The following is a 20,746-nucleotide window of genomic DNA, read 5'->3' as shown; positions in this document are numbered from 1 at the left end:
AAATCTGTACTCCAAAGAACACACAGCGCTCCTTCCCTTCTGAGGCCTCCCATGGGCCCAAACGGCAGTTTATTGCCACAAATGGGGTATTGATGCACTCAGGAGAAATTGGGCAACAAAATTGAGTATTTTGTTCCCTGTGAAAATAAGAAATTTTGGTAAAAAATTACATCTTATTGGAAAAAATGACATTTTTTTAATGTCACAGCCCAATTGAAATAGGTGCTGTGAAAAAACTGTGCGGTCAAAATGCTAACAACAACCATAAATGAATTCCTTGAGGGGTGTAGTTTCCAAAATGGGGTCACTTTTGGTGGGTTTCCATTGCTTTGATACCTCTGAGGCTCTGCAAATGCGACATGGCACCCGAAAACCAATCCAACAAAATCTGGACTCCAACAAACATATAGCGCTCCTTTCCTTCTGAGCCCTCCCATGGGCCAAAACGGCAGTTTATCACCACAAATGGGGTACTGCCACACTAAGGACAAATTGGGCAACAAAATGGGGTATTTTGTTCCCTGTGAAAATAAGAAATTTTGATCACAAATGACATTTTATTGGAAAAAATGACATTTTTTTCATTTCAGAGCCCAATTCAAATACGTGCTGTGAAAAAAATGTGCGGTCAAAATGGTAACAACAACCCTAAATGAATTCCTTCAGGGGTGTAGTTTACAAAATGGGGTCACTATTGGGGGATTCCTACTGTTTTGACACCTCAACACCTCTTCAAACCTGGCATGCTGCCTAAAATATATTCTAATAAAAAAGAGGACTCAAAATGCACTAGGTGCTTCTTTGCTTCTAGGGCTTGTCTTTTAGTCCACGAGCGCAGTAGGGCCACATGTGGGACATTTCTAAAAACTGCAGAATCTGGAAAATACATATTTAGTAGTGTTTCTCTGGTAAAACCTTCTGTTTTACAGAAAAAAAAATGAATAAAATTGAAATTCAGCAAGAAAAATGAAATTTGCAAATTTCACCTCCACTTTGCTTTAATTCCTGTGAAATGCCTGAAGGGTTAAAAAACTTTATAACTGCTGTTTTGAATACTTTGAGGGGTCTAGTTTTTAAAATGGGGTGTTTTATCAGGGTTTCTAATACATAGGCCCCACAAAGCCACTTCAGAACTCAAGAGGTACCTTAAAAAAAAGGCTTTTGAAATTTTCTTAAAAATATGAGAAATTGCTGTTTATGTTCTAAGCCTTGTAACGTCCAAGAAAAATAAAAGAATGTTCAAAAAACGATGCCAATCTAAAGTAGACATATGGGAAATGTGAACTAGTAACTATTTTGGGTGGTATAACCGTCTGTTTTACAAGTAGATGCATTTAAATTCTGAAAAATGCAATTTTTTCAAAATTTTCTCTAAATTTTGCAATTTTTCACCAATAAACACTGAATATATCGACCAAATTTTACCACGAACATGAAGCCCAATGTGTCACGAGAAAACAATCTCAGAATCGCTTGGGTAGGTTTAAGCATTCCGACGTTATTACCACATAAAGTGAAATATGTCAGATTTGAAAAATGGGCTCTGAGCCTTAAGGCCAAAACTAGGCTGCGTCCTTAAGGGGTTAAGGACTACAGGTTTAGAAAGTATAGTTTGTAATAGGATTGAGAATTGGCTCAAGGACCGTATCCAGAGAGTTGTGGTAAATGATTCCTACTCTGAATGGTCCCCAGTTATAAGTGGTGTACCCCAGGGCTCAGTGCTGGGACCACTATTATTCAATTTATTTATTAATGATATAGAGGATGGGATTAATAGCACTATTTATATTTTTGTAGATGACACCAAGCTATGTAGTATTGTTCAGTCTATAGAAGATGTTATTAAATTGCAAGCTGATTTGGACGCACTGAGTGTCTGGGCATCCACTTGGCAAATGAGGTTTAATGTAGATAAATGTAAAGTTATGCATCTGGGTACCAACAATCTGCATGCATCATATGTCCTAAGTGGAGCTACCCTGGAAGAGTCACTTGTTGAGAAGGATCTGGGTGTACTTGTAGATCATACACTAAATAACAGCATGCAATGTCAATCAGCTGCTTCAAAGGCCATCAAGATATTGTCGTGTATTAAAAGAGGCATGTACTTGCGGGACACGGATATAATATTACCACTTTACAAAGCAATAATGTGGCATCATTTAGAATATGCAGTTCAGTTCTGGGCCCCAGTTCATAGAAAGGATGCACTGGAGTTGGAAAAAATACAAAGAAGAGCAACAAAACTAATAAGGGGCATGGAGAATCTAAGTTATGAGGAAAGATTAATAGAATTAAACCTATTTATTCTTGAAAAGAGACAACTAAGGGGGGACACGATTAACTTATATAAATATATGAATGACACATACAAAAAATATGGTGAAATCCTGTTCCATGTAAAACCCCCTAAAAGACAAGGGGGCACTCCCTCCGTCTGGAGAGAAAAATGTTCAATCTGAAGAGGCAACAAGCTTTCTTTACTGTGAGAATTGTGAATCTATGGAATAGCCTACCGCGGGAGCTGGTCACAGCAGGGATAGTTGATGACTTTAAAAAAGGCTTAGATAATTTCCTAGAACAAAGAATTATCAGCTTCTATGTCAATGTGTAGAAATTTTTCCCATCCCTTTGTTGAACTTTTTTGTATAAACTCTTTTTATTGAAGCAGTTGCATAGAAATACATCATCCATTTACAAAGACCATAACAGGCAGCATTTATGCCCGGCACATCAATATTTTATGCTTGAGAACAATATCTTCTCTTCATGACATCTAAAAATCTCACGCCACAGCAGTATAATTTTTAATGTATATAATCAGTATATCTTGTTAGCTCAACTGCAATCTGACAGACAAACCAAATAAACATTCCACCGTGACTAATGTAAGACTATTACGTTACTGTAAGTACTATCAGGTACTAAGTACTATGTACTATCCCGCTTAATCTAGATTTCAGAGCTCCCATCTCTACCAACAAGATCCGTTCATGTCTTTCCGATCTTTGATTACCTGAAGCCCTGTCCCTATGCGTCAACCAAGGCTGCCATATTTTGAGAAAGGATTTCCTGTTTTTATTTTCCCACCCTGCAAGTTCTTCTAGCCGACATATTTGGTGGAGTTTGTTCACTAGTTGATCCAATGATGGGGGTACTGAGTTTCTCCACAAGGTAGGGATCAATATTTTAACCGCCGAGATTATGTATGTGGGGAGATTTTTGGAGTATGGAGAAAACTCTTTAGTGGGTAACCAAAGTAAAATCAATTCTCTTGTGAGTAACACTGGATTAGAACAAATTCTCGCAATCAGATTTTCCACTTCTTTCCAAAAGGGTTGAATCTCCATGCATGACCACCATATATGTGAAATGCTACCCACTTCCCTCCCACACCTCCAACATTGATCCGAGGTTGAAACTCGAATCTTACATAAGTAATCCGGCGTTCTGTACCACCGCGTTAGCATCTTGTAGGAATTTTCTTGCATTCTGACACACCTGGAAAAACCATGTGAATGACGCAGAATGCAAGACCTATCTTCTGCAGAAAATAAGCAACCTAGTTCTCGTTCCCATGCTGATATAAAACCTGGAGGCTCTTTGCTCATGTTTGTTATCAATTGTTTGTATATCCTAGAGAGATATTTTTTAGGGGTCGTGGCAAATAAAGTGTAATTTTCCAACCACGTGGGATCTGATTTGCGTACAGCTGCTGAAGCAAGAAACCTCTTACATGTGTGTGAGAAGTCTATCACTTGCAAACTTGAAGGGCTTGGAATATGCAATTCCTCATGTAAGGTATGTAGTGTAGGCGGACCCATTGAGTCAAAAACTCTTGCTATCTTTAATGACCTCAAATGAGACCAAGAGTCAGGAACCGTAGAGCAAGTGGAGTTCACCAAAGATGGAAGTACAGAGAGTGGCGCTAACATTGAGAACTTATTGTCGCGTAGATGTAGTGCCGAGGAAGTGTGGCATACCTTAAGCATTCCCCATGTCATATCACTCACTACCGATGATCTGGCAGGAAACGTATTTCCGACCCAGAAAGCAGAAGCCAGATCGTGTAACATTAAACCCTTTTCTATAGCTACATGTGGCAGTGCCCCTTCAGCTTTTGCCAATTGTGTCCATCTCCCGAGTTGTATTGCATTATAATACGAAGTTAAGTCCGGCAATGCCAACCCTCCTTCATTTTTGTTCCTTATCAATTGCAGATATACGATTCTAGGCCTTTTATTATTCCACAAAAAGTCTGTGAATAAGCGTCTAAACCTTAAGAAATAATACTTCGGGATGTCAATTGGCAAAGTCTGAAACAGGTATAAAACCTGTGGTAAAATGAATGTAGTAAGGAGATTCTTGCGTCCTATCCAAGACATATATGGGATGTGTAGTTTACTCAAATAATCTTTAATTTTGTGATACAATGGATTATAATTCCGGGCGAAAAGCAATTTAGGGACAGACGTGATTTTAAGTCCTAGATATTGCAATTCGGATTTTTGCCATTTAAAAGGTGAGCGTGAGCTAACTGTCAATAAAGTATTGTTAGGTAAAGTTATATTTAATGCTTCCGATTTCTCGTAATTGATCTTAAAATTTGAGATCCAACCAAATTCCTCAAAAATTTGGATGAGATTTGGGAGGGCCACCGCAGGATTTGTTATGAATACCAACAAATCTTCCGCATACGCAGCTGTTTTGTGTTCGAATTTTCCCACCTTCAGGCCTTTAATAGAGGAGTTCTGTCTAATTTTAAGTAAGAGCGTTTCCATTACCAAGACGAACAACGAGGGGGACAAAGGGCAGCCTTGCCTTGTTCCATTTTGAATAGGGAAAGGATCTGAAAAGGTGCCATTCACTTGAATTCTTGCTGTAGGGTTTTGATATAAAGAGAAAATCATGTCAATAAGTGTTTGAGGGAAACCAAATTTAGCAAGAGCAGCTTTCAGGAATACCCAGTCAATGCGATCAAAGGCCTTCTCTGCGTCCGTCCCTAATAGTATCAGGGGTATTTTGTTTTGTCTAGCATGATATATTGCATGAACCGTTCTTATGGTGTTAAATTTTCCCTGCCTCCCCGGAACAAATCCCACCTGTTCCGCTCCAACCAATTTAGAAAGATAAACATTAATGCGTGTTGACAAAATTTTTGCCCACCATTTCAAGTCCGAATTTAATAGGGAAATAGGCCTGTAGCTACTGCACCTTTCCAGATCCTTTCCCTCCTTCGGTAGGATGGTAATGTTGGCCTCCAAGGCTTGTTTAGGGAAGGTAGCTCCAGTCAGCATGGCATTACATAATGATACGTATTAGTATACGAAACGGCATTACATAATGATACGTATTAGTATACGAAACGGCATTAGTATATTTTTAAATTTTTTGTAATAAATGATGGGAAGACCATCCGGCCCAGGACTTTTCCCGTTTGGTATGGACATCAAAATCTTTTCAATTTCAGACATAGTGAATGGAACCACCAACAAGGCTCGTTCCTCTTCTGACAAGGAGGGCGCTTCAATAGATGTTAAGAATTTTTGTATGGCGTCAGCCTGTGGGGTCACACTGGTCTGTGTAGGATCTTTTTTAATATTATACAGCTCCAAGTAATAATTCCTAAATTCCCTGGCAATTAGATCTGTTGTGGAGAGTTTGTGCCCTACCCCGTCTTTTATGGAAGAAATGAACGTTTTCCCTCTTTGTTTTTTAATGAGGTTTGACATTATTTTATTCCCTTTGTCCCCGTGAGCATAGGTTTTATATTTTAATAGTTGAAGGGTTTTCGCCGATCGTACATTAAGGATATTCTTGAGTTCCTGCCTAAGATGTCATAATTCAACCTGTGCTGAAGCCAACTGTGCACATTTGTGTATATTTTTCTAACGAGGAAATTTTACCCATCACCTGATTGATATTTTTCATCCGTTCCTTCTTGACTCTAGACCCCAAGGCAATAAGTTCCCCTCTTATAACAGCCTTATGCGTCTCCCACAAGATGGGCTGAGAGACAAGAGGATCATCATTAAACACAAAAAATTCCTGCAACCTAAGTTCTAAGGCATCAGAATCCTTTACATTTTCTAATAATGTATCATTGAGCCTCCAGTTCCACCCTCGTACTGGAAGGTCTGTCAATGTAATTTTGATAGAAATCGGTGCATGGTCCGAGATGGTAATGTTACCAATTGAGGAAGATGTAACCGCAGGCAAAAATCTTTCTAAAAATTAGCAAATGGTCTAAACGCTGATATGACTCATGTGGGGCCGAATAAAAGGAATAGTCTCGCTCGGACGGATGATGTATTCTCCACACATCGATCAGTTTCAATCTGGTTAACAGCATTTTGAGTCGTCTGCAGGCTTTATGGGTAATGTGTGATATTTTGGAGGTGGAATCCAAGTTCGGATCCAGGACCAGGTTAAAGTCCCCTCCTACTACAACCAACCCTTCAAAGAAGGGCTAAAGAGAATGCAATACCTTCGTCAACCACTGCGCCTGTCTCACATTTGGTCCATAAAGATTAACTAATGTAATTTTCATGTTCAGAATAGTTCCTTTGAGAAATATATAACGACCACCAGGATCAATTTGTGTGGCTTCATGAACAAAGGGTATTGTGTCTCGTATCGCTATTGAAACCCCTCTCGAGGCGCTAGCATAAGTACAGTGATACCACTTGTCATAAGGCCTAGTAGGAAGTGAAGGGATCTTATTTGATTTGAAGTGCGTTTCTTGTAAGAAAATGAGGTCAGCACTTTCTCTTCTCAACATATTGAAAATCTGACTTCGTTTCTGTGGGATGTTCATGCCTTTAACATTAAATGATAAAGTTTTAAGCGAGGCCATAAGTAAGTAATACAATGAGACAGACGCAGTGATGTTTGAGCACGGCCACAGTGTAAACATAAAAACTTAAACTATGTACAGATATTCCCGTGGGACTATCAACCCCGTAGCGAGGAGATCCCAGAGGGGAGGAAGAAGGAGATCCTGCACATTCTCCAGTATCCAAAATTGCCATTAGTATCTCCGTTCCGGAGAGAGCACCTTGTAAAGGGTGAGGGGGTGGGGGGAGGATGGAACAACAGGAAACAAAGTTCCACCTCCAGAAACTTTAACATCCAATTAAGCTAATCGACAATACTAGATTAAGAATGGACTGTCCTCAACATCCATCTCACTGTACTAGTGTAAATTAGCATCTCTATATAGAACCTCTATATAATGTAGTATGCTAGCTCCTAAATAATAAACACTTTCCAATCTTTTAGAAGTATACTATAGCAACGTCTGATACAACTTTAGCTACATGGATATAGCAGATAATAGGGTATGCATTATATTAGGACAGTTGAAATAAACCATTTACTTATGTAATACAAGGTACAAGGAACTGCTGGTAGAACATAAGCAGTTCAATAAACACTCACGCACTCCCTATGGCTCACAACTTATGTAGTGAAGGAAGAAATTTTCATCGTCCATGACGAACATTTCAATCAGCCAGAGTTAGCGTTTGATGTTTCCGATATCGCGGAGACTTCATCCTGGCCGCCACCTGCCATCCCTGTGACGACGGTAAGTATGGAAGTTCTGGTATATCCGATGCTGCCTGCACAGGTAGCCATGACGGAATGTCAAGCGGTGAAGTGCCTAACTTTTCCCAAAATTTAGGGAGATCATCTGGAGAACGGATGGTGAATTGTCGCCCCTCTATCATGGTCGCTAAACCGAACGGGAATAACCACCGCACCAGCAATTTCTTGACACGTAGCATGTCCGTCACTGGCTTCAGAATCCTCAGTTTAGCCAAGGTGCTGGGAGCTATATCTTGAAAAAAGAGTAGTTGTGTCCCTTCATAGAGATATTCCTGTCGTTCCCTCGCCGCTTTCAGCAGACTTGATGTATCTATGAAACTTAGCAGGCCACAAATCACATCCCTCGGCGGTTCGTTCGGTGCAGGCTTTGGTCTCAGCGCCCTGTGAACCCGCTCCACCACCATTTTGTCGGCCCTCTCTTGACCCACGAGGTCAGCAAAGATCTGATTAATCACTTGGGGCAAAGTGTCTCCTGTTACTGCTTCAGGGAGACCGCACACTCTAATATTCCGGTGGCGACTTCGGTTTTCCTGGTCCTCAATCATCAAATGAGCATTATTTATGTGATTGTTACGATACTGGCGAACACTGCTGGAATCCTATGGTCAGAAGTAGCGAGCGGAGCACAGTGCAGAACCCGGTGAGACGTCCCCAGGAACAGTGCTTGGAGGGTGGAACACGAGTAGTAGTAAATAGCAAGGAAGTAGGAACAGTCTGGCAAAGACAGTTCTCAGGAGCAGGAGACTGGAACAAGTCACAATACTCAAGCACTGTTTGGTATTCCATGTGGTCTGAAGTAGGCCCAAACAGGAAACAAGATGGTTCCACACGATGCAACATTTGCCATCTTGGTTAAGGGCAAGTTTAAGGGCAAAACAGCAGCCTCCAGTGGTAAGGAGTAAAAGTGTAGCACAATTCTTCAAAGTGTAAAACAGCGGCCACTAGTGGTAATTTTGCAGTACAACAACAGAATCCTGACAGTGATTCTGATGAGAGACAAGCATGGTGGAAACAACAGCACTGTGGCTTAGAATGGAGGTCTGGGTTTCTTCTAGTGATTCCACCCTTTGCCCAATCTGCTTAATATCCCCTTTTATATCCGCCAGTTCCTTCATTATTGGGGAGATTGCTTGTGTCAGTACCTTTTTAAAGTAGGAGCGTGACAGCGTGTCTCTGCCCCTCGCTGGTTCTGAATAAGCTGCAGAGCTGTCTCCCTCTGAGTCATCATCTCCAGCCTCGTCTGCATGGTGTGCCGGCGCCATTTTTTCTCAGGCCGCAGGAGAGGAAAGTTTCTTCTTCAGGTATTTGTTCATTTCGGACTGGTTCTTTCCTTGTTTTGCAGGACCGGGCGAGTCTCTGCCCTTATCCCTTGATGTTCTCACCATTTCGGTCGTTTATATCGTCTTTGAAGCTGTAGTTTCTTAAGGTGAAGTGAGGAGCTCAGAGATTAAGCTGCCATCACGATGTGTCGTAACTCCGCCACCCCTTGGTTGAACTTGATGGACATGTGTCTTTTTTCAACCGTACTAACTATGTAACACACATTTTACATGTGATTATATAATGGTATATGAGAAACTCATTTATTAAAACATGTGCAATGAGGAAGATCTTAATTATGAGAACCATGCAGTGCACTATAAATTGTCCAGAGTAACCAGGCTTCTTTTATTTGTTTTGTATGTGTTCTAGAGGCATAGAATAGTTCCAATGAGAAGGTGTAGGAGATAAAGTTCGAAAGTTCTGAGACTGGAGTGAGATTTGTGGCTTTCCAGTGTTTATCAGAAATAGATCTTGCTGCAAATATACTGTAAAATGACTCAAAACAGTTTTATAGGGAGTCAAAATACATGTGGTATTTCAAAAGCAAAGTGCCAATGCTGGGTCAAAGAGAATTATTATATGTTATGGAGATAGGAGAACAAAAAAAAAAAAACATTGGTGCAGTAGGAATAGACTATTTGACAGGACCACCATTTTGAGAAATGGTGCCTTTATGTCCGGAACCCCATCTACTATGTCACTGGTTTTGGCTTTCCTAGCTGATGTAAGATACTAGTGGAGAAAGATTTTTCTTGATGTTTCCCCATGGGTGATGCCACTCGAAAGCAGTTTGACTCATTCTAAGGCCCTCTGCCAATCCTCTGAGAAAAAGGTCGCACCTAGGTCAGTCTCCCAAACAGACACGTGGTCAGATTTATATTGGAAATGTGGCAAACGGAACGCTTTACAAAATGTGTAGATGCCCATTTTTGTACGAGAGATAGCGATAGAAGGTATAAGTCACCCTTGGAAAGCAGAGAAATTGTATTGCTATCTTAGATAAGTAATGTCTAATTCTCATATACATAGTTTGAATCAGGTACTTTATCTCCTGTAATTGTAAATCATAGCGGGAGGGTAAAAATATGGAGCAGGCTCACAGGCTGCACCCCCTTGGAAACCTTAATTAACCAATAATAATGAAATAGTACAACTTTAAAGACTATCAGCTCATGACTAAAAGATGCATTAGTTTCTATCATATACTGTAATATACGTACACCCATTTCAAGATCCCTTTGTATTATGAACTAATCCTCATTGTTTATAACATATTATTTCTAAATAAGAAATTTCCAAGGGTAAGCGAGAATATCCTGAGCCTTTCTCTGCACGTGTGTGGGGCAGAGAAATGAAATGAACTAATGTGTATAATGAACTGTACCGAGACAAGGTCAATTTAATCTCACAATTTAACCCATTTCTCTCTTGTCCAGATACATTTTAATTTAATTATTAGACATGAAGGGAAAAAATGAACCGAGTGGTCGTTCCAAACTAAGTATCCTTAACCCCTTCAGGACCCAGCCTGTTTTGGCCTTCAGGACACAGCCGATTCTGAGATTGTTTTCTCGTGACATGTTGTAATTTATGTCAGTGAAAAAATTTGGTCGATAATTTTGGTATTTATTTCTGAAAAACCCCAAAATTTAGAAAAAATGTGCAAAAATTTGCATTTTTCTAAATGTAAACGTATCTGCTTGTAAAACAGATAGTAATAACACGCAAAATAGTTACTAGTTAACATTTCCCATATGTCTACTTTATGTTTGCATCATTTTTTGAACGTCCTTTTATTTTTCTAGGACGTTACAAGGTTTAGAACTTTAGCAGCAATTTCTCATATTTTAAAGAAAATTTAAAAAGGCCATTTTTTCAGGGACCAGTTTAGTTCTGAAGTGGCTTTGAGGACCTTATATATTAGAAAATCCCCAGAAGTCTCCCCATTTTGAAAACTGCACTCCTCAAGGTACTCGAATCAGCATTCACAAAGTGTTTTAACTCTTTAGACGTTTCACAGGAATTTAAGCAAAGTAGTCGTGAAATTTACAAATTACATTTTTTTTTTGTAACACAGAAGGTTTTACCCGAGAAATGCAACTCAATATTTTACTGCCCAGATTCTGCAGTTTCTATCAATATCCCACATGTGGCCCTAGTGCGCTAATGAACTGAAACACAGGCCTCAGAAGCAAAGGAACACCCAGTGGATTTTGGGCCTCCTTTTTAAAAAAAATATATTTTAGGCACCTTGTCATGTTTGAAGAGGTCTTGTGGTGCCAAAACAGTGGAAAAACCCCAAAAGTTATCCCATTTTGGAAAATACACCCCTCAAGGAATTTATCTAGGGGGTATAGTTAGGATTTTAACCACACAGGTTTTTCTCTAAATTTTGAATATTTAAAAGGAATAATGAAAAAAATGCACGCTAACATTTGTAAAGCAATGTCTCCCGATTACGGCAGTACCCCATATGTGGTAATAAACTGCTGATTGAAACCATAGCAGGGCTCAGAAGGGAAGCAGCGCCATTTGAATTTTAGAGCATGGATTTTGCTGGATTGGTTTTCAGTGCCATGTCGCGTTTGCAACGCCCTGGAGGGACCAAAACAGGGGAAACCCCCAAAAAGTGACCCCATTTTGGAAACTACACCTCTCAAGGAATTTATCTAGGGGTATAGTTAGCATTTTGACCACACAGGGTTTTCGCTAAATATATTGGAATTAGTCTGTAAAAATGAAAAAAACATAGAAATTTTTAATATTTACAAGGAATAACGACAAAAATGCACCCCAACATTTGTAAAGCAATGTCTCCCGATTACGGCAATACCCCATATGTGGTAATAAACTGCTGATTGGACCCACAGCAGGGCTCAGAAAGGAAGGAGCGCGATTTGGATTTTGGAGCACAGATTCTGCTGGAATGGTTTTCGGTGCCATGTCGAATTTGCAATGCCCTGGAGGGACCAAAACAGTGGAAACACCCGAAAAATTACCCCATTTTGGAAACTACACCTCTCAAGGAATTTATCTAGGGGTTTAGTTAGCATTTTTACCACACAGATATTTTGCAGAATTTTGTGGAATTAGGCCGTGAAAATGAAAATCTACTTTTTTTTTGAAAAAGCATAGAAATTTTATATTTTTACAAGGAATAAACGAAAAAAAAGAACCACAAGATTTGTAAAGCATTTTCTCCTGATTATGGCAATACCCCATATGTGGTAATTAACTGCTGATTGGACCCATGGCAGCGCTCAGAAGGGAAGGAGCGCCATTTGGATTTTGGAGCACGGATTTTGCTGGATTGGTTTTCGGTGCCATGTCGCGTTTGCAACGCCCTGGAGAGACCAAAACAGTGGAAACCCCCAAGTTACCCCATTTTGGAAACACCCCTCAAGGAATTTTTCTAGGGGTATAGTGAGCATTTAGACCCCACGGGTCTTTTGCAGAATTTATTAGAATTAGGCCGCGAAAATTAATATCACAATTTTTTTCCACTAAAATGTTGCATTTTCAAATTTTTACAAGGGATAAAGGAGAAAAAAAAACAACAATTTTTGTAAAGCAATTTCTCCCGTGTACGGAAATACCCCACATGGGGTCATACATTTTTTTCATTAGAAATTAATTAACTCTTTCAGGACTGATCCATTTTTTGCTTTCTTATTTTCGTTTTTTACTTCCCGTCTTCCAGGAGCCATAACTTTTTTCTTTTTCCATCAATAGAGTGGTATGAGGGCTTATTTATTGCGGGAGGAATTGTAGTTTCTATTGACACCATTTAAAGTGCCATAAAATGTACTGGAAAACTGAAAACAAATTCTTTGCGGGCTGATATAGGAAAAAAAATCTAAAATAAAATTTTAAACGAAACGAAAACTTTACTTTATTCTGCGGCTCAGTACAATTACAGTGATTCCAAATTTATATAGTTTTTTTTATATTATACTATAGTTAAAATTAAAAATTGTTTTGTTTCACCACATTCTGAGAGCCGTAACTTTTTTTATTTTTCGGTGGATTGAGCGGGAGGTCTTCATTTTTGTGGGACGAGCTGTAGTTTTTATTAGTACCATTTTTTGGTACATAAAAAGTGATAAAAAAGTTTGTATTACATTTTTTTTAGGGCTAAGGTGACAAAAAAAACAGCGATTTTGGCGGTTTAAATTATTTAAATTTTTTACGGTGTTCACCGTATGAGTTAAATAATGGTATATTGTAATAGTTCGGCCCTTTACGGACGTAGCGATACCAGTTTTGTTTATTTTTTTACATTACTTTAGAAGAAAAATGGGAAAAGGGGGGTTTTTTAACTTTAAACTTTTTTCTTTCTCACTACTAATAACTTTAATTCTTCTACACATTTTATTAGTCCCCTTAGGGGACTTGAACCAGCGATCATTGGATCGCTCGTACAATATGCTGCAATACTAATGTAATCCAGCATATTGTTATTTTTACAGGCTTCTGTTACCACACGATCGCTGTTCCAGTTCGTTAGTCCTGGGTGTCAGCTGTAGTACACAGCTGACACCCGCAGCGTATGGAGCGGGCTCAGCACATGAGCCCGCTCCACACATTAACCCCCGCACCATGACGTGCTATTAAGTCATAGTGCGCAAAGGGGTTAATGCACAGCGGATGGTGTGAATATTGCAATTTTCCACTGATGTGCCATTTTAGTGCATAATATGTTGTGCCCAGTTTGTGCCACTGAAGACAAACACCTCATAAAATGTTAAGCGGGTTTTCTCAGGTATGGCGATGCCATATATGTGGGCGCAAACTGCTGTTTGGGCACGCTGTAGGGCTCAGAAGGGAGGGACGCAATTTTGTTTTTGGAAGGCAGATTTTGCTTGGTAATAGTTCCGTTTGTGGTATTGCTGGTATTTTAGTTTATAATGTGGGGGCATATGTAATCTGTGTGGAGTAGATCAGGGCATAATAAGAGGGTATAATAATGGGGTAAATAAACAATAATTCATAGATATGTGGCCGGTGTCGCACTGATGAATGCCGCCCGATCTTATCCGCTTTCTTGAACACTCTGCACATTTTGCATCGCCATATTCTGAGAGCCAGAACTTCTTTATTTTTTCACCGCCGGAGCTGTTTGAGGGCTTATTTGTTGCGGGACAATCTGTAGTTTTCATTGGTACTATTTTGGGGTACATGCCATTTTACTTTATTTTGCGGGTCGGTACGATTACGGCGATACCATATGTATATGGGTTTTTGCGGGATAAAATCACTTTTTTATAAAATAATTTGTTTTCTGTGTCACCATATTCTGAGAGACATAACTTTTTTATTTTTTAGTCAAAAAAGCTGTGTAAGGGCTTGTTTTTTGCGGGACAGGTTGTAGTTTTTATTGGTACTATTTTCGAGTACATGCGACTTTTTGATCATGCATTTTTTTATTGATTTTTTGGGGAGTTCATCGTGCAGGAAAAATAACATTATAGTTTTATAGTTTGGGTCATTACGAACGTGGCGATATCAAATATGTGTACTTTTTTTAATGTGTTCATTTTTTTCCTATAATGAACGACTTATTATAGGAAAAAATGCATTTTTTTTATATAACTTATAACTTTTGTTTTTACACTTTTTTAAAAAACATTTTTAGCACTTCGGGGGCTGCCGATGTGCTTCAAACTCTTAAATGCGGCGATCGCAATCGGTCACCTCATTTATGGGGTTAATTGTCTAAATCAGCGACGATGGTCCACTGACCGGCAAGACTGGAGTATCAGCTGTCGGGGACAGCTGACCTCCCTGTTCCCAGACACTGTCCGTTAGGGAACCGCTGTAGTTAATGTACAGATGTAGTCATCTTTAACTTGATTCTGATAACTTGCTGCAGCGTGATAACACACAACATAAGCTATTGAAAAGTCATTGAGATAAGAGATCTAGCCATTGTTTATTTAATGTGTTAAAGTCGAGGTAAAGACGGCTACATCTGTACACCTGCTATTGGCCCATAAGGCTGTTTTGATAGCTACTATATCATCAGTCCTATAGCCATGCCTTGAAAAATTAGGTATCCCACTGAACAAGTTCTCTATACCTATGAACCAGTTGGCTGGACTCAACCAACGGAATCATCCAGATGCCACAAGAGGTGAACTAGATCTGCATCTTGTTCTCCACATTTAGGACAAATTGAGGAGTCACGTTTACCAATTTTATTCAGAAAGTTAGGCGTATAATATATCCTGTGTTATATTTTATATTGTACCAATTTATATGAAGAGCTTAGCCTAGAACTAGCTAGAGTAGTCCAAATTTCATCCCATTGTGTTTTAGAGATAGTGCCTAAATCCCTAGACCATTTTAATCTTTTATCCTCAATATCATCTTTTTTTTTTTTGTTTGTCACATTCTTTTTTATAACATTTTTCAATTAATTCAAACATGTAAGCATGAAACAAAGCTTACGTGTATAACAAAACTAAATATACACAATTCAGAGGTATCATAGGTATTACAATGTATGATGTTGTAAAAGAGGAAAGAACCAAAGCGCATAACTTGGTAGTTCACATTCTACCATTTGAAACAGGGTATACGTTTTGCAAAGATGTCTCAATGAATTGCAGTACAGTATTGACTCGAAGTCCACACATCCCATGCATTATCGAACACTCTTTTCTTATTCAAAGAAGAAGCGATTATGAACTCAAACCAGCAGTTATTATTCATTCCTCGTATAATTTCTGATAGGGAAGGGATTTTATCAGATTTCCAATATTTTGCAATTTTAGATCTTGCAACTATAATAGCGTGTAAAATAACTGTTCTATGTGTATGGTCAAATTTATCAGCATCAATAGCTAATAGACTCAATGGGGCATTTAATATAATCGGATAACCGTATATAGAGGACAAAAATCTGCCAACTTTCCTCCATAACGCCAGAACGGAAGCGCATTCCCAGCAAATGTGTATCATAGATCCCGTGTCGTTACATCTCCAACATTTCCTAGAAGTTTGATAATACTTATAAAGTTTGGAAGGTGTAAGGTACCATCTATATAAAAGTTTTCTGGCAGTTTCAATATGGTTAGTGCATCTAGAAATTGAGGAAATAGCTAAAAAAGCCAAATTCCATTGATTATCAGAAAAGGTGACTGCAAGATCTCGCTCCCATTTTTGTTTATGGATATGCAGGTCGCTTGGATAAGAGTCTAATATTAGTTTATAGCAATAGGATATATTGCCTTTGGATGAGGAAGTAGCCGGGGATGAGTGGACCTCACATGACTACCAAACAAAGAGGAAGCAGTAAGAGAGATTAATAGTGATGTCCTTCCCAAAAAGAAAGATTCAATAGATACCCATAATTTAGAGTCATCAAGTGACCATAAAGATTTAAGTTGGTCCAAGATGGAAGCTCGATAGTATTGTAGGAGTGAGGGGCATCCCAAACCATCCTCTCGCAGGGGCCTATAGAGAATGTCTGCTTTGACTCTTGGTTTGGTTTTCCGCCATATGAATTTCATTACCATAGATTGTAGTTTTATAATAAATGCATTGGGTACAAATATAGGAACATTCCTAAAAATGTAGCGCATTTTGGGGAGAGTTAACATTTTCATTGCTGCAATTCTGCCCAACCACGAAACACCATGATGTTTGTAATTATGTAAATCCTCAGCAATTCTTTTATGTAAAGGTAGATATTTTTGGGCAAACAAATTCGATACTGGGAACGATAGATTAAAACCTAGGTATGGGAGGGCATCCTTCACCCATTTTTACAGGAACCGCGCTTGAAGACGTTGGATAGTCTTCAGTGGAAGGCCCATATTGAGAATTTGTGATTTTGTTGTATTAATTTTGTAATAAGAGACTTTACTGAAATCTGAAAGGACATTGTTTATTTCAGGCAGAGATATTAACGGGGAAGAGCAAATTATTATTACATCGTCTGCAAATAGACCTATACGGTGTTCATAGTTCCCTATGGTAATACCAGAAATCAAGCGAGAAGTTCTAATTTTCTCAGCTAAGGGTTCCATTAGAAGGGCGAAAATTAAAGGGGAGAGAGGGCACCCCTGCCTGGTGCCATTTGAGATGTCAAAGTGTGAAGATAAGAAGTCTGCTGTGTACACTGAGGCAGATGGACTAGAATAGAGAGCTAAGATAGCTTTACCAATTGGGCCCACTATACCTATCTTATGCAAGACCGATTTTAGATAACCCCAGTGGATCCTATCGAAGGCCTTCTCTGCATCAAGGGATAAGTGCAGAGAAGGAATGTTATGTGCTTCAGCAAAAGTGGAGAAGATTGATAGTCTCCTAGTATCATCAACCGTTTGCCTATTTTTAATAAAACCAACTTGGTCATTTTTAATCAAAGAAGGTAGAATGTCAACAAGCCTATTGGCTAAGACTTTAGCGTAAATTTTTTAAATCACTTTTCAACAATGAGATTGATCTAAAGTTTTCGGGCCTATCTGGGGATTTGCCAGGTTTCGGGAGAGTTATTATTAATGCCTGTAGCATTTCCTTAGGAAAGTAGCCAGATGCAGTTGCTTGGTTAAACACCGATAACAGATGAGGAGAAATGACATGAGAAAAATGTTGAAAAAATTCATTTGTAAGACCATCCGGTCCAGGTGACTTATTGATTTTAAGTTGCTTAATAATTGTTTGGATTTCCAATAACGTAAAGGGCGAGTTAAGCGATGACAGTGTTTTGCTCGAAATTGAGGACAATTTGACAGAATCCAAAAATCCATCAATAAGCTGTTGAGAGGGTTAACTAGTGTTAGGATCTTTATTTAGGTTATATAGCTTGCCATAATAGTCAGCAAAGGAGTTAGCTATTTCTTGGGGGTTCAAAAAAATTTTCCCAGAAGAATTAATAATATAGGGGATTTTAGCTTTCAGGGTTTTGTTCTTAAATTTGTTAGCCAGCATTTTCCCAGCTTTATTACCTTGCCAGTAGTAAAGCATTTAATTTCTCCTCAATGGCATATTCACATTTATGATATAACAATTGATGAAGCTGAGTTCTCAACGTTTTCAATTCTAGTATTAGGCCTCTGGATATTTTGGCCTTATTAAGGTCCTCAGTTTCTTAATTTTGGATAACAAGTCCACAGAGAACAAGAGAGCCAAACTTGTTGTACTCAATTTGCTTAAGTTCCTTAATGTTTATTTGGGGCATACAATGAGACCAGGGTGTATTTTTCATTATTAATAATGCATTGTAAAATTATAAATCTATTCCATTTATCATAAGTAACTTGAATAAGTTGGAAGGAGAGAGATCGCTTGATAGCGATTAACGTACCCTTCTTTTTATGTGTGTTTGGAGTGCAAAAAATATGTGGAAATTGGGCATTTTTAAGCCTGTGGGTATCTTTTTCCAAAAGGTGTGTCTCCTGTGCACATAAAATATCACATTTAAAGAGGCTCTGTCACCAGATTTTGCAACCCCTATCTGCTATTGCAGCAGATAGGCGCTGCAATGTAGATTAGAGTAACGTTTTTATTTTTAAAAAACGAGCATTTTTGGCCAAGTTATGACCATTTTTGTAGTTATGCAAATGAGGCTTGCAAAAGTCCAAGTGGGTGTGTTTAAAAGTAAAAGTCCAAGTGGGCGTGTATTATGTGCGTACATCGGGGCGTTTTTACTACTTTTACTAGCTGGGCGTTCTGAAGAGAAGTATCATCCACTTCTCTTCAGAACGCCCAGCTTCTGCCAGATCATGCTGTGACGTCACTCACAGGTCCTGCATCGTGTCAGACGAGCGAGAACACATCGGCACCAGAGGCTTCAGTTGATTCTGCAGCAGCATCGGCGTTACCAGGTAAGTCGATGTAGCTACTTACCTGCAAACGCTGATGCTGCTGCAGAATCAACTGTAGCCTCTGGTGCCGATGTGTCCTCGCTCGTCTGACACGATGCAGGACCTGTGAGTGACGTCACAGCGTGATCTGGCAGAAGCTGGGCGTTCTGAAGAGAAGTGGATTATACTTCTCTTCAGAACGCCCAGCTAGTAAAAGTAGTAAAAACGCCCCGATGTACGCACATAATACACGCCCACTTGGACTTTTACTTTAAACACACCCACTTGGACTTTTGAAAGCCTCATTTGCATAACTACAAAAATGGTCATAACTTGGCCAAAAATGCTCGGTTTTTTTAAATAAAAACGTTACTGTAATCTACATTTCAGCGCCTATCTGCTGCAATAGCAGATAGGGGTTGCAAAATCTGGTGACAGAGCCTCTTTAAGCATTTTACATTCTTTCCACATAAGAGAGCATTTAAAAGGGCTGTTGAGGCCCTTTACATTCAAGGATGAGATTCTAAAGACCATGAGAAGGCAACAAACAGGGTTTTACAGTGGAAGTCATTAGGATGACCAAAGCAGTCCCTCTCCCCACAACACCATGCGTAAATTACCTGGCGACTTTGGAGATCACTGACAACATAAAGCAATATACATTAATCCTCTTGTAGTACATTAGTGATACCGTATAACAAGTAAATCTGAGAACAAGTACAAAAATATGTTCAAAGTGAAAAAGCCATGACCTTGTAAAGGTACTAGGCCATACGGAGGGGTGGTAAAATATTTTAAGTCAAAATCTTCACAGTAGTGCCTACCTAGCCTACTGAGTAATGTAAAGGCTTATTAAACACACATAAACCAATATGCCAGTATTTTCAAGTCATGAAGTGAATATCAGGAACATAGTATTGAGGTAGAGTGCAAGGGCGAATTCCACACCATTCAAGCAGGTTGAGATGAAGATTTCCTCGGTGAACCAACCTGTGTCCATTCTTGGGCTAACTAAGGGGTTTTCCTTTTTTTCAGTGATTGTTGGTCCTGTGGTTGAAAGTCAGAAAACAATTTTTTTAATAGAGTCGCAGCTTCTTTAGGCGTGTTGAGAATATGAGTAGTGCCATTGCTTGAAAATATAAGCTTGACTGGGTAACCCCATTTATAGGGTATTTCTTGGTCACATAGTTGTTTTGTAAAAGGCGCAAATTCTCTTCTGCGGTTGAGAGTAGTTGACGATAAATCAGCATACAATGAGATACCTGCGAACCTCTCAGGGATACCAGTAGATTTGGTCACTGATCTTAAAATGGCCTCCTTTGTGAGATCTTGCCAGTACATCTCTCGGTGTAGTTTGCGGAAGGTGCTTGGGTTTAGGCAGTCTATGCACCCTATCAATAATCAAATCTCTTTGATCTGCGTCTGGAAGCAGTACAGAAAAATAATCAATCAGGAATTCTCTGAGTTGAGCAGGCAAGATGGATTCAGGAATGCCGCGTGAAAACGTATGTTATTCCTGCGGGAACGGTCTTCTAAATCAGCCAGCTTTAATTTTACCGCCATGATATCTTCATTTGTTTCATTTTATACATCCACTAGAGTGTTGTAAGCAGAGGTAAACTTATCCATGTTATCCTCAAGATGCGCTGTACATTCACCAATATCTTTAATATCCTTAGACAAGGAGGTAAAAGCTATTTGAAAATCCTGTTGCATAGAGGATCTCAAGTCAGACTACAAGCTCCTCATGTTCGACATAGTAATCGCTGACCCCTCTGGAGGGCTTCACTCTCTGGAGCCACCCATCTTAGACAGTGTGGGTGGTGAAGAGACTGACCTGTACTCCTTTGCACACAGCATATCAGGGGTGCCTGAGGATTCGTCTGATCCAGAAGAACTGCCAGCCAAGCCATGGGATGAAGGGGGAAGATTAGGAGCCGTCAGCTCCGTCGTCTCTGCCTGCAGAGGATGGTCGGCGCCATTTTGTGAACTTCCCCCCGGAG

The sequence above is a fragment of the Rhinoderma darwinii genome, chromosome 4 (genome assembly GCF_050947455.1).
Source record: "Rhinoderma darwinii isolate aRhiDar2 chromosome 4, aRhiDar2.hap1, whole genome shotgun sequence".
Classification (NCBI taxonomy): Eukaryota; Metazoa; Chordata; class Amphibia; order Anura; family Rhinodermatidae; genus Rhinoderma; species Rhinoderma darwinii.
Note: the sequence above shows the minus strand (reverse complement) of the source record.